Here is a 12,538-nt window from a genome sequence, read left to right as displayed (position 1 = left end):
TTATTAATACAAAAAAGCACTAATGGGGGAACCTGGTTAACATTTTTTGGTTTGTACTATTTTTTAAAGCATGAATATCTTTAATAAGTTACTTGCCAAAGTAAGCTGAAATTTATTGCATTGCTCTCTCTTAGGATACTCAAATGCAGAGTGACAAAAAGAATTGTTATCAAATTAAGTTTATAATTAAAAACTACTTACTATTTTTATTTCCTTTGTTTTTTCATTTTCTTGTTTTTTGTTTTGTTTGTTTGTTTGGGTTGTTATATCCATGAACTATCTTCTAGAAATGTTAGTCCCTAGGGACAGAAAATAATAAGCAGCTAACAGAAAATAAGAAGAGTATAATGTTTTTAATGAAACAGTTACTTGATGACTGCTATAGGAAGTCTTGACCTTGGGTACAAAATGACATTACCTTCGCTTTCCATACCCTAAGAGTGAGTGGAATTCAGAGGATGGAATTCCAGAAGACTCAGCTAGAGCATTGCGTTACTCCAAAAGTATAAAACTCTGTAGGAATGTGTCGAAAAGTGTACCTTCAGAACCAAGACAGAACAATAAATGTGGTATTGAAAAGACCAGTTATAATGGCTATCTCATCATAGCTAGGTCCTACCCCAGAGACATTGTCTTTGCAGTGTGTAGTTTCCAATTGCATGCATATTTCATAAGTAATATGGGAAAATGGACAAGTTTGAAAGTGATGAAATGATGAAAATAATGAAAATGGGTACTATTCATAAAATACAAAAAGGAAAGAGAGGAAATTTGCAGACTCTACTTAAGGTTGAAAAGCCTAATCAGATTGCTTGGTTTCCATATTCCGTTACTTTAAGCATTCCAACCAAATAGACTAAAAAAGAACAGACCTCAGGGGATAAGCGGATTGTGTAGTAGAAGCATCTCCCGATTTCAGAATGATTAATCCTAGAATAATTACTAAGAGAAATGCTTTTGACATCTACATCTCTAAAGTATTGCATAAACAACATAAAAGTTATGGGACCTCTGGCAGTGGAACAAGTATTTATCCCTAGTGCACAGATGGACATAGAGGCCCATTCCCCATGAGGGATACTCTCTCAGCCCATAGCACAAAGGGTCTTGGGCCTGCTCCAAATAATGTGACAGACTTTGATAGTGCTACATGGAAGGCCTCACTCACCCTAGGGAGTGGATGGGGTGGAGAAGGAGGTTGGTAGAGGACATGGGAGGATGGGAGAGACAGGGAACTGGGATTGATATGTAAAATAAGATGTTTCTAAATTAATTTTTTTAAATTAATAAATTTTTAGTAATAAATTTTTAAAAAGGTAAAACAAAAAATAGTAACTCAATGATAACATACAGTTAAAACTAGGGCTAGACAATTATCGTCATTAGGGGCATCACCCAGAGACTTCACAGAGCAGATGCAGAGGACCACCAGACAAACACTAGGTGGAGTCAGGGGTAACCCTAGAAGTGGGGATGGAAGAAATGTGAGGCCAGATGGGCAAAGGACCACCATGAGAAGACAACCTGTAGAATTAACCAAGCAGGACTCATAGGGGTGCACAGAGACTGGGGTGACAATTATGGAGCCCTGCATGGGGAATGAGCGGGTCCTCTGTGTGTACCGTATGGGTTGTATAGCTTGGTGTTCTTCAAAAAGACTGTCAACAATGGGACTGGGGGTGTCTCGGACTCTTTTACCTGCACTAAGGACTCTTTTCCCCTCTATTGGGTTGACCCACATCCAACTGTAATATGAGCTTGTTCCCCAGCCATATTCAGTTGATATCCCAAGGGAGGCATGCTCTTTTCTCTCTTTTTTAAGGGCAACAGAGGGGAGGGAGTTGCTCTTGGGGAAGTAACAGGAAAGGGTGAGGAACTGGGAGGAGTAGAGAGAGCTAGAGAGATGGCACAGTGCTTAAGGGTGCTAGCTGCCTTATCAGAGAACCTGGGTTTGATTCCTCAGCACCCACGTGGAGTACTGCATTCAAATGGTGCCCAAACCTTATACACAAATAAATCACCCTTACGTATGCAAACAAAATGTGAAAATAAATAAATAAAAAATGCAACTATAACAATGTTCTTTACTAAAGTTATGTGAAATGGGCTCATCCTCTTGAAATTATCTGGGAGCAGTTTCCAGTTGGGCGATTAAAACTTCTCAAGGGGACTACTGGGATGGATTCTCTTCTCTGTTTCTCTTAGCAATCTCATTGCGAAGAAGTTTTTAATCTCTGTGAATGTGTTCAGAACTGTTAACTCTGTGAATGGGCTTCTACCTGAGGGATATGCACCCCATGTGTCACCATCCTCCCACCCAGGGCTGCAGAGGAGTGATGTCATGTTGGTGCCTAGCATGTCTTCCTTTTGAAAGGCAACAGCCCCAATCCTCTTTTGCTGCATCCATTGTAGGGACCATGTTTGGTGTCTTCCTCACTTACTTTCATTCTCATCCATTGTAGAGCAAAACTGGCTTCCTGTTGTGATGCAGTTCAGTACTTCAGTGGTTTCCCAGAACAATACGCCGGTGGGGACTAACTTGAGCTATGAGGCAGAAAGCAAGAAGCAAATTCCTATTCGAGAGAACATTTTCCACATGTTCCCAGTGGTAAGTAAGGGGGTGGTTTGAGGTTATGACCTGCAGGAATGAGTGAGTAATTTTAAGGCTACCATATTGTTATGGCATATGGGACATGTATATTGGCAGGCCAATCCAAGAATCTAGTTCTTTTATTTTTATGTTTTATCTCCTTGAGATTGAACCCAGAACCTTGCCCATACGTGGCAAGGACTCTACTACTGGCTACACCCCCAGTCCCTGTGAAAGCAATTCTGAATGCAGTGTGGCTCCCTAAGTACAGACTTTATATCATAAATGATAAGTTCTCAGCTTTCCACTCTCCCTGACACTTCAGTCAATGAGCTGAGACATGGCATTTCAGATCTGTATTGACTGCGGTATGGAAAGGTGACTACCACGTTTTGCCTAGGATCAGATTCTTCATTTTGTCCCTTTTTGATGACTAAGCCCATCCCTTGTAAAAACCAAAAAAAAAAAAAAAAAAAAAAAAAAGGCCCTATGTGACTTACTTTTGTGATGTCACTATTTAAGAATTCATGAACAATTCATATAACATCTACAAAACAGTCTATTGTCTACTGTGTTCACTGCTGTATCCCAAGCTCCTAGAACATTTCCTAGTGCATAAATACACTCAGCACATGTCTGTAAATAAACATGAGTAAATGATACATACTCTGCTGCTTAGCACAGTGAGAAAATGTAATTTTCATGTAATTCAAGTATAAAATTGAGGGAGAGTTTGTCTTGAAAGCATAAAAAAGCATCTTTTTATGATGTTTAAAAGCAATTAGGTCAAATTGACATGATCAGATGAGATTACTCTATCTATGCAGCTTGCTATCTGTAGATATGGTTTCATAATTAATTCACCCTTTGTTAGATGTTTGACTTCTAGAAACTAGTTTATTGTGGCTCATGTGAGTTATATCAATATTTTTGTGTCACAGTTCAGAGAAAGAATAGTTTTTTGATAGTAAATGAGAGATAACTAAGAAATGATACAAAAAATACTTCAAATTTTCTAGACTAAAAGGACAGAAAAGCTTCTCATAAAAATGGAGAAATTTTTATAAACAAAGGAATGCAGTTTGTTGTAAATAAGTGTTCCTCAAGAAAGTTTAAGGAATAAAAGGTAGTTCATGTGTGTGATTCTTATGGGAGGGAGGAGGCAGGTTGATCCTGAGTTTGAGGTCAGCCTGGGTACATAATGAGACTATCTTCAAATACCAAGGAGTGGAGGCCTATAGCTTAGAGGCCAAATGCAAAGTTCTGAGTTTCATTCCCAACTACAAAATAAAAAAAATAAATTAAATTAAAAAACAACAACAACAACAACAAAAAACATCCAAAGCAAAAGCAAGTAAGTGAAACCATGACTAGTAATGAAGTATTTCTATGCTGTAGGAAGCTAGGGCAATGCGTGGTAAGCAGTCTCTCTCCATCTAGGTACATTTTTCAGATGTTTCCCTTGTTTTCTGCTGTCCAGCTCAGAGATACTACTTACATATGTCTCTAACACAGCATCCTGATAAGAAAATGACAAAGTTGGTAATTCTGTATATTAACAACTGTACCCATTTCCCACTATCCTGATTTTTTTTGTTTGTTTGCCTTTAGTTGGCAAACAAGAAATTCTACTGAGTGACCCTGAGTAAAATAATGTCACCTTGTGTTGTTTCCTCTTTCCCCTCCCATGGCTGGGGATAAGATTGAAGCTGACCTCTTTTCTGCCCTCCTTCCCATGGTCCACACGGTCTCCCCCTGCTCCTCTGTGCCCACAGACCCTAGGACCACCAGCCTCAGAGCAGCTTGCCATAAAACTGTTCCCCCATTAAAAAATAGTGTGAAGCAATGCCTCCAAATACTGGTTTACTTCAGGGGGTCATTGAGGGTTTGTAATTTATTTTGGCTCCCTACTGAACACCAGCTCCCGCAAACAATACGGCCATTTCTTCCCCACTGACCAAGAAACAGTCATTATTTTGAGGGTCTAATCTGAGATGCGTTTCCTTAGTAATCTTTTGTATTGTGTGCCATAAAGAGCATATTTGCATTATTGCATTTCACCCTGTCTATAAAATGCAGAATTTACTGAGAAGTCATCGAGTAAAAACTCTGTAGCCATCCTTAGCTTGAATTTCAAAGATGAGAAAGAGATTTCACTATCTGGGAAGTATTTATATTAAAGCCAGACACAGCGCTGGGTCTTCTGAATAGAGAGGAATGCATCATGAACATATTAATTCAGTGGCTAGAAAGAAACTGTGGGCTGAGCAGTGCTTGGAGCAGCCTGCCTGGGTCATAGCCCAGTTTTGCCTGTCCAGAGCTGTTACTTCAGCTTGCTCCTCTACTTTCCCATGTGTTTCTCGCTTTCACAGCAAATGCTCCTACTTAAGACATCATCTCTCTGGACCCCATGCTTCCTTTTTACTCCCACCAATGTCTGTTTCTGATTCTTTTTCTCTACTCTCTTTTTTCTTCTCCTCAAGGCACACATGGAAAGTTAAAGTTTGGGCTCCAACTGATGAGTACTTGGTTTTTTTTTTTTTGTTTTTGTTTTTTTGTTTTTTTATTTTTTCACCCCTTGGGGGCTTTGGGAATTAGATCTCTTCTACTTAGCCACATAGTAACCTTAGTTCCTAATTTTCAATCAGTTGTGTGTCATGTCTGGTTTCTCTTCTCTCCCACTAGTCCCAGCCTTTTTGTAGGCTACCCCTATAACCAGTGTGCAGTGGTTGGCAATGGGGGAATTCTGAACAAGTCTCTCTCTGTGGAGGCGGAAATTGATAAATCTGACTGCTTTTAGGTGAGTCTTGTCATAGTTGTTTCTTGGAAACCAAGGAGCCATTGACTGTTTTAAAGAGTAATAGAAACAATGTGTCAAGTTTTGCCTTTGTCTTTGTGATTGTAGCTAACATCTACAGTTTACTCAGGAAGCTTTCCTGGAAGTTACAGGGACTCCAACTGAGTTCCTCAGCTTGTGGTCACATCAGTACCATAAAGACATGCAAGAAGAAACTGGGTGAAGTTGCAGCCAAAGGTTTGGGACTGAAGGACCCCATAAGAGTCTTTGCCTGTGGATGGGTATAATGGTTCCCTTGGAAACACTACTAGGAGGAATATTTCTCTGTCCTGGAATGCATTTGTTCTTCAGTAACACTAGGAAAGATGCTGACCTAGACATTGTATAGTCATACACAGCACTGATTTCCAGTTTGAAAATAAATTCATATTGTTCATCTGCTCAATTCTGGTCTAAAGCAGTTTTGCCTGAAGGTACAAAGTAATTTATGAAAATAACCTAAAGTTAGTTTCTGTGGGTGATTCATGCTAACAATCACCAAATTGCCCAGGGGTAATTTAAGAGGGAAGCGGCAAATGTCTGCTTGTTTATGTTCTGGGAGCATCATTTTTTTTTTATATTGAGACCCTTTGGTTCCCATGGGATTTCCAACAAGTATTTGTTCTACATATTAACAGCAACCACAAATGAAGTTCAAAAAATCTCCCCCCTTCACTTTTCATCTCATGTTAGTAATTTATATTAATGACAACTACACAATCGTCAATTTGATGGCCCCGAAATTACTAAACACTCATTGTATTCTTGACAGAACAATTTTTACACTTTTCATGTTTCACATTGCCATGGCCAGTATTGGAAATGGTTAGCACTTGTTCACATTCTCAGTGTTTGTGTGGTGTGGGAGTCACAATGAAGATAAATAATGGTTCATGTAACAGGCTTTTATAGACTTAAATTCCCCAAACATCTGTGGTATTATGCAAAAAACATTAATTTTACTTTATCGGGCTACATAGAATGAACAGTTTAGCTTAAAGTCTAGAAAATGTCTCAGCAGATAGATAGTTGATTGATAACTTTAAGACAAGGCCTGGGTTTGCAGGTTCGGACTTTAGCTGACTCTAGGATTTTCTGAACCACACTCTTTTCTTGGCCATTCAAACTGAAAACATTTGGTTGCTGTCATTAAAATGTATTTAGTTTTTAAGCCTATACTTACTTTGCCTATGCCTTCTGGTCACACATATAAGTTGCACATTTGTTTTCATTTCATACATTGGTAATCTACAAATTAAGTGTATAAGGAACAAACATGGTTATAGCTATATTATATAGTATGCTATAGCTATACTGTTACATTGGAGTAATATATATATATTACACATATCCATATAAAAGGATGTCTCCCACACATATATATCCTGATGTTTTCCATGAAGTTTCTAGTTATATTAAAAACCACTTTTTTCTTCTAACTATGGAATGCTTCATGAACTTGCATGTCATCCTTTTTGCAGGGGCCATGCCTAATCTTCCTCTGTATCATTCCAATGATAGTATATGTGCTGCCAAAAAAGCACTAGAAACCACTTTTAAGCCTGGGCATGGTGGCTCATTGCATGTAGTCTCCAACAGTTGGGAGACTGAGTCAGAAGGATCTTTGAGAGTTTAAGGCTAACTTGGGGATGAGTTAGAGTCAGCCTCGCGCTACCAAGTAATACCCCGTCTCAAACAATAGCAAAACCACCTTTGGGATTCTTCAAAAGAATGTGTGTCGATGACTTGTTACAGGAGGCTACTGTTAAGGTCATTCTGTGGCCTCCCTATCTAATAATGAATACATATTTTCGATGTATATTTTATATCAAAGTGAGAAGTATATTTTATTTATTATTGTGTTTCATAGGGCATGGAGCAGAGTCCTGCAGCCCCATCCACATCACAGATGAGTGTGAGCTGTACACTCAATGCTCCCCTACGCATGCCCTCCTTTGAGAGGATGGTCCAACTGAAATTTCAAAAGTATATTCCCCTCTCTTTTAGATTGGAACATATCAAAATTAGTATCTTTCATGGTTTTCTAATGAAACATTCGTACTCCAGGTTTAGGACAGCAGGACAAAATTGCTTCAAATTTCCTTCATTAGGTAACCTAATTTGATGACAAAGTTATCCATAGAGATATCAGAAGATACTAGTGTTCCTATGTAGGTTTTATTTCTGGGAGGCTTTATCACTGTTTTTATAGTGCCTCCAGTTCTGTATGTCTATAGTGTTCATTCCACTGTAAGAATATCAATATGGTTAATCTAAATCACATTTTTAATAAACAAAAGCCTTGAAAATCCTTCAGAAACATGGCAAGGGAATGATTTGTACAGTTCTGGTTTTGATACCCACAAATGTCAACAAAAATGTTAGAAATCACTTAATGAGATTTTTGTACAATTGTTGAAGCATCATTTTAGAGCCTTTACCTCTTGGATATTTTCAAGTGCAAAATGAGAGCGGATCTGAAGCCCTAACCTGGTTGCCCCTGCAGATGACAACAGTTGTCGTATCTGTGTGTGTGTGTGTGTCTGTGTGTACATCTACATTTTATAGGTTGTATTTTGAAAATAATTTCCCCTCCTTTATTCCAGGTGTAACCTCCCCCAATCACAGGAAATGCTAGTGAAGATGTTGGGAGAGAAAAAAACGAATCTTGTGACTGTCAATCCCAGCATCATAACCCTGAAGTGAGTGCCCACAAGCTGCATAACTCATCAGAACACTTTCTGATCGCTTTCATATGTTTATCTCGCTGCTGAGGGGCTGACATGCTCCACAGCTGAGCCAGCTTCTGGAGAAAACACAAAAGAACACTCTACAAAGTTTGACATCTCATCCAAGCTGTGTGCACAATATCTCAGGTGTCCTTGTAGTGTCATGAGCTGCATGTTTCCAATCAAAGAAGAAGTTATATCCTCAACTTAACAAATAGGGAATGTGATTTCTTCCATTTTCTTTCAAGTCTTCATACTATGTACACCTCCCCTTAGTAGTGAGTGCTTTTTTGACAAAGTTGTTTATGAGTTTGGGGGAAGCCCTAGCACAATGGGACAAAAGTACCATTGGCTTTCACTTTCAATAGTTTGTTAGTCAGAATAGTTTCTATAGCTTCTGTAACATAACTGTTATAGAATGTTCATTTGTTCATAAAAACCCCACATATACTTTGCTCCATTTTTTTGTTTTTTGGGGGGTTGTTTGTTTGTTTGTTTTGTTGTTGTTGTTGTTTGTCAAAAAGAGAGTGCTAGCTGGGCGGTGGTGGGCACATACCTTTAATCCCAGCACCCAGGAAACAGAGGCAGGCTGATCTCTGTAAGTTTGAAGCCATCCTGGTATATAGAGTGAGTTCCAGCATAGCTAGAGCTACACAGAGAAACTGTCTTGAGAAACCAAAACAAAAAACAACAACAAAAAGTAAAGACTGCTAATAATTAATAATAGAATAAATTCCCTCAAATTGCTCTAGGAATCTCTGAGTGAAAACAAAACAGGGTACTGCCTTCCCAAAAGTTAATTGTGAAAATTTTACTTGCAAGAGTTCTTCCTAAGGTGTCATGTGAAGCATAAGAGGGTGATAGCCTAATAGTCAGAAGGAAGTTATAACAAAACATAACATGTACATTTTCAAGCAGGCATAGGCCTTCTAAACAAAACTATTTGGTGATTAAGTATGTATAATAGATTATAACTTACAACTTTTAAATATATATATATATAGGGTATGATATTTGGTTTAAATAAATTTAAAGGCATTAAAAAGATAAAGCAACATTATATAATGTCACTGGTTTGTAATATAAAATAATAGAAGAAAAGTCTATCTATTAATAAGACTCTGGAGATCAGGAAAGAGAAATGGAGATCAGGTATTGGAAATTTACTTCATAGCTGGATCGATGTTGCTAAGTTAGTGATTTGAATTTTTTAATGCATTGGATATAAATGGTTGTATTTTTGACCATCATATAACCAAAATTATTGCTTTGATATTATTATTGTTGTTGTGATGATGATGATTGCTATTTTTAACTTGGCAGATACAAGAACTTGAACGAGAAGAAAGAGAAAGGTTTCTGAAGGATATTTCCAACTATGGAGACACATTCCTTCTCCCTGTCAGCTTTCTCCTACAGGGTCAACACGGGCATCTCTTTTTAAAGTCTACCAAACCCTCAAAGAGTCTAAAGTTAGGCAAAGGTCCTCTTCTTCCACCCTAGATACCTGAGACACCTTGCTCTTTCTGGAAAACTAAAGGGTAACAGCTTACCGCTTGTCCACAGGCTTGATGATAGCAAGTATCGCCATAGAACTGTGGAGAATCGTGAAACTCTATGGATTCTGGCCTTTCTCTAAGACTGTTGAAAAAATTCCTCTCAGTCACCACTACTATGACAACAAGTTACCCAAGCGTGGTTTCCACCAGATGCCCAAAGAATATAGCCAGATGCTCCAGCTCCATATGGGAGGGTTGTCAAACTGCACTTTGGCAAATGTGAAATGCCGTAAAGTTTCCCTAATATGAGAAGATTTTCAAGTAGGCTCGCATAGGTGAGTCATGGTGTCACCAAACACTAAAGAAGGAAGGAACAGAGAGTGGAGGGTTACAAAAGAGCTCCCCAACTTGGCTAGACCAGAGCTGCCCAGTAACTTTGCAGCCTCCCCTAGCCGCTTCATTCCAGTCATCAACTTTCTCTGAAAATGGGAGCTCATGGTATTAGACTCAGTCAAGTAAAATGAGAGAATTTTTAAAGCCTCTTGATATAGGATTTGATTTGGAGGCAGGGGACTCGCTTGAATGTTTCCTTGTTACTACTTGGTAATAGCCATTTCCACTTTAACCAGAGTGGCAATGAAACTGAGCCAAAGACCCCTTTCTGATGAGAATGGCTGAATCATGAGTACTCATTGATTACTTAGGCACAGTCCTTCCTTTATTAATAATATCTTACCATTATCTTCTCTCCCTAAAAGAGCACTTATAAGAAAATATAATTAAACAAGAAAGTGTTGATTATTCAGGAAGAAAATTCTTTTACTTGACAACGTGCCTGCTTTTGATTCAGTTTTTAACTTAGGATGTTAGCTGCATTGGGGTGTTGTTCCCATTTGGGCCATTCTCTTTGTCTCTCTTTGTCTACGTTTTCATTGCTTTTTATCATTTTATACTAACTTCCTGCTTCCGGTTTTTGTACCCTGGTCCCCACCACCACCACTTAAAAGGATCCACTCAATGACCTAAGTAGTTACAATACTCACAACTTCTCACCTGTTCTCTTGTCTATGGAGTTACTCATCCTATTTTTTAAAACACTGAACAGCTATTTGATGTCAAGCTCTTGGGACCAGGCACTGTGGGAGAGTATGAAGATATTGCCACTGGGAGGAAAATAGGTGCACATCATTAATTCATAAGATACCACAATCATCATCATGACAGTTATAAACACAGTGCTGGAAAGATCATAGATAGGAAGAGTTAAATCTAATCTAGTAGAATCAAGTTCAATGTAACTGTTTCAGAGAAGAGATGGTTCCAAAATTAAAACTAGGGAAATAGTTCTTAGCCAATGAAGACATTTCAAGGTAGAGGGCACATAATAGGAAAAGACCACTGTCTTGATTCTGGTTATCAAGCAAGTGTGCTAAAAGGTAGAACAGGAAGTTACCCTTAAAACTCTATATTGGGAGAGTATAGTGTGTGGGGGTGATGGCTTTTGCCCAAACTTGTGAAACGGTAATAGTTCAGACCCAGTCACTTCAAAGGAAAGATTTAGGGTGCAAACATCTAGCATATTTCTCTGGGAAGAGATGAATGTTTCCATGAACAATTACACTGGTAAGCACCAGTCTAGGAGTAAAATTTGAGTAAATGTTAAATATGATCATTTTATAGTCCTTGCTGATATCCCAGTGATACCCCTTAATGTAAGTCATAACACATTTATTGTTATTTGACTTAATAAATACTCATATGCATGCATTCATGCTCATCCATGGATGTTCCCAAGAAATCTAAAATAGGAATATTGAAGATGAAGTACACATGTCAAGATAACTATATATTTCATTTTTAATTCTTATCTGAGCCAGCTTATTGTATGTCAAATGCTTTTTATGAGAGAACACTGTGCTGTGAATTCTTCATTCTGATGTAGTATAACCTTGTATTTGACATCTGTGGTGTTACTTCAAGTTTATATTTCTTTTGTTCTTTTATAGCCAATTAAACTTATTAGCTTTATAAATTTATCAAAGTTTCTTACATAAATATTTTTCAAAGGGTAAAAGGCTTTTTTGTTATATAAAATCAAGTTTATTTATTATCTTTCTTCTTCTGGTGAATAGAGGCTCTTTTATGCTGCTGCTAAAGGATTTAATTAGTTTAAATTTCTCCTAGCAACATTGGTCATGTTTCAATCATGCTAATTACAAAGAAATATTTTTTAAAGTAGATCAGAAAACTATCATTTTTATAGTTAATAAAATTTTTCTTAAAATATTTTGTGGCTAGTAGAAACAAAGTCTTTTTGATAGTGTTGAAAATACATGATTGATGAACAGAAGTAGTAGACTATACTGACTTAAATTATTAAATAATGTGGAGATGTTACAAAACATAATAGCAAAAAATTATATCCTGTCAGGGAGTTTTGAACTTACTTAGTGTTTTCCCATATAAGATGCTATTTTAACTCAGGAGATTTTACATATCAAAAAATAACTCTTCAGTGTCACCTATGTGGATTTCAGAAATTCTCAAGGTAACAAGACGTTAATGATATCACAATAGCCCTGTTTCAACAAAAATTCAGTAGAAAAACATTCTTGAAACTTTTGTATAGAAAAGCACAGTTCTCCACCTGCAAACTGTTGACTCATTTCTTGTTTCATATTTGTGTTGCCAAACCTGATTATGTGAAATTTTTCCACAACTCTACCTGTGTGGACATAGGCCATAGTCAGAAGAGTCCCTGAGATTTCCCTGAGTGCTGAAGTCAGATCCTGTGTTGCCTAGTCCACAGAACTACAAAATACAGTTCAAAACATTTTTATTTTCTTTTCTCTCTTCTCTTTTTCTTTTCTTCTTTCTTTCTTTC

The 12,538-nt window shown here is 37.6% G+C and overlaps 1 non-coding gene and 1 pseudogene across 1 annotated transcript; one reads left to right on the top strand and one right to left on the bottom strand.

Annotated features, from left to right (window-relative positions):
- The first annotated feature begins 2,462 nt into the window (after positions 1-2,462).
- On the top strand, positions 2,463-9,947 carry LOC127215287 (alpha-2,8-sialyltransferase 8F-like; annotated as a pseudogene).
- On the bottom strand, positions 6,862-6,970 carry LOC127215289 (U6 spliceosomal RNA). The gene has a single exon (XR_007833938.1). It is a non-coding gene; the product is annotated as a U6 spliceosomal RNA (small nuclear RNA).
- Positions 9,948-12,538: the final 2,591 nt, after the last annotated feature.

Source organism: Phodopus roborovskii, unplaced genomic scaffold, assembly GCF_943737965.1.
Source record: "Phodopus roborovskii unplaced genomic scaffold, PHOROB, whole genome shotgun sequence".
In the NCBI taxonomy this organism is placed as follows: Eukaryota; Metazoa; Chordata; class Mammalia; order Rodentia; family Cricetidae; genus Phodopus; species Phodopus roborovskii.
The sequence above is the reverse complement of the archived record's forward strand: the minus strand, read 5'-3'. Positions and strand labels throughout refer to the sequence as shown.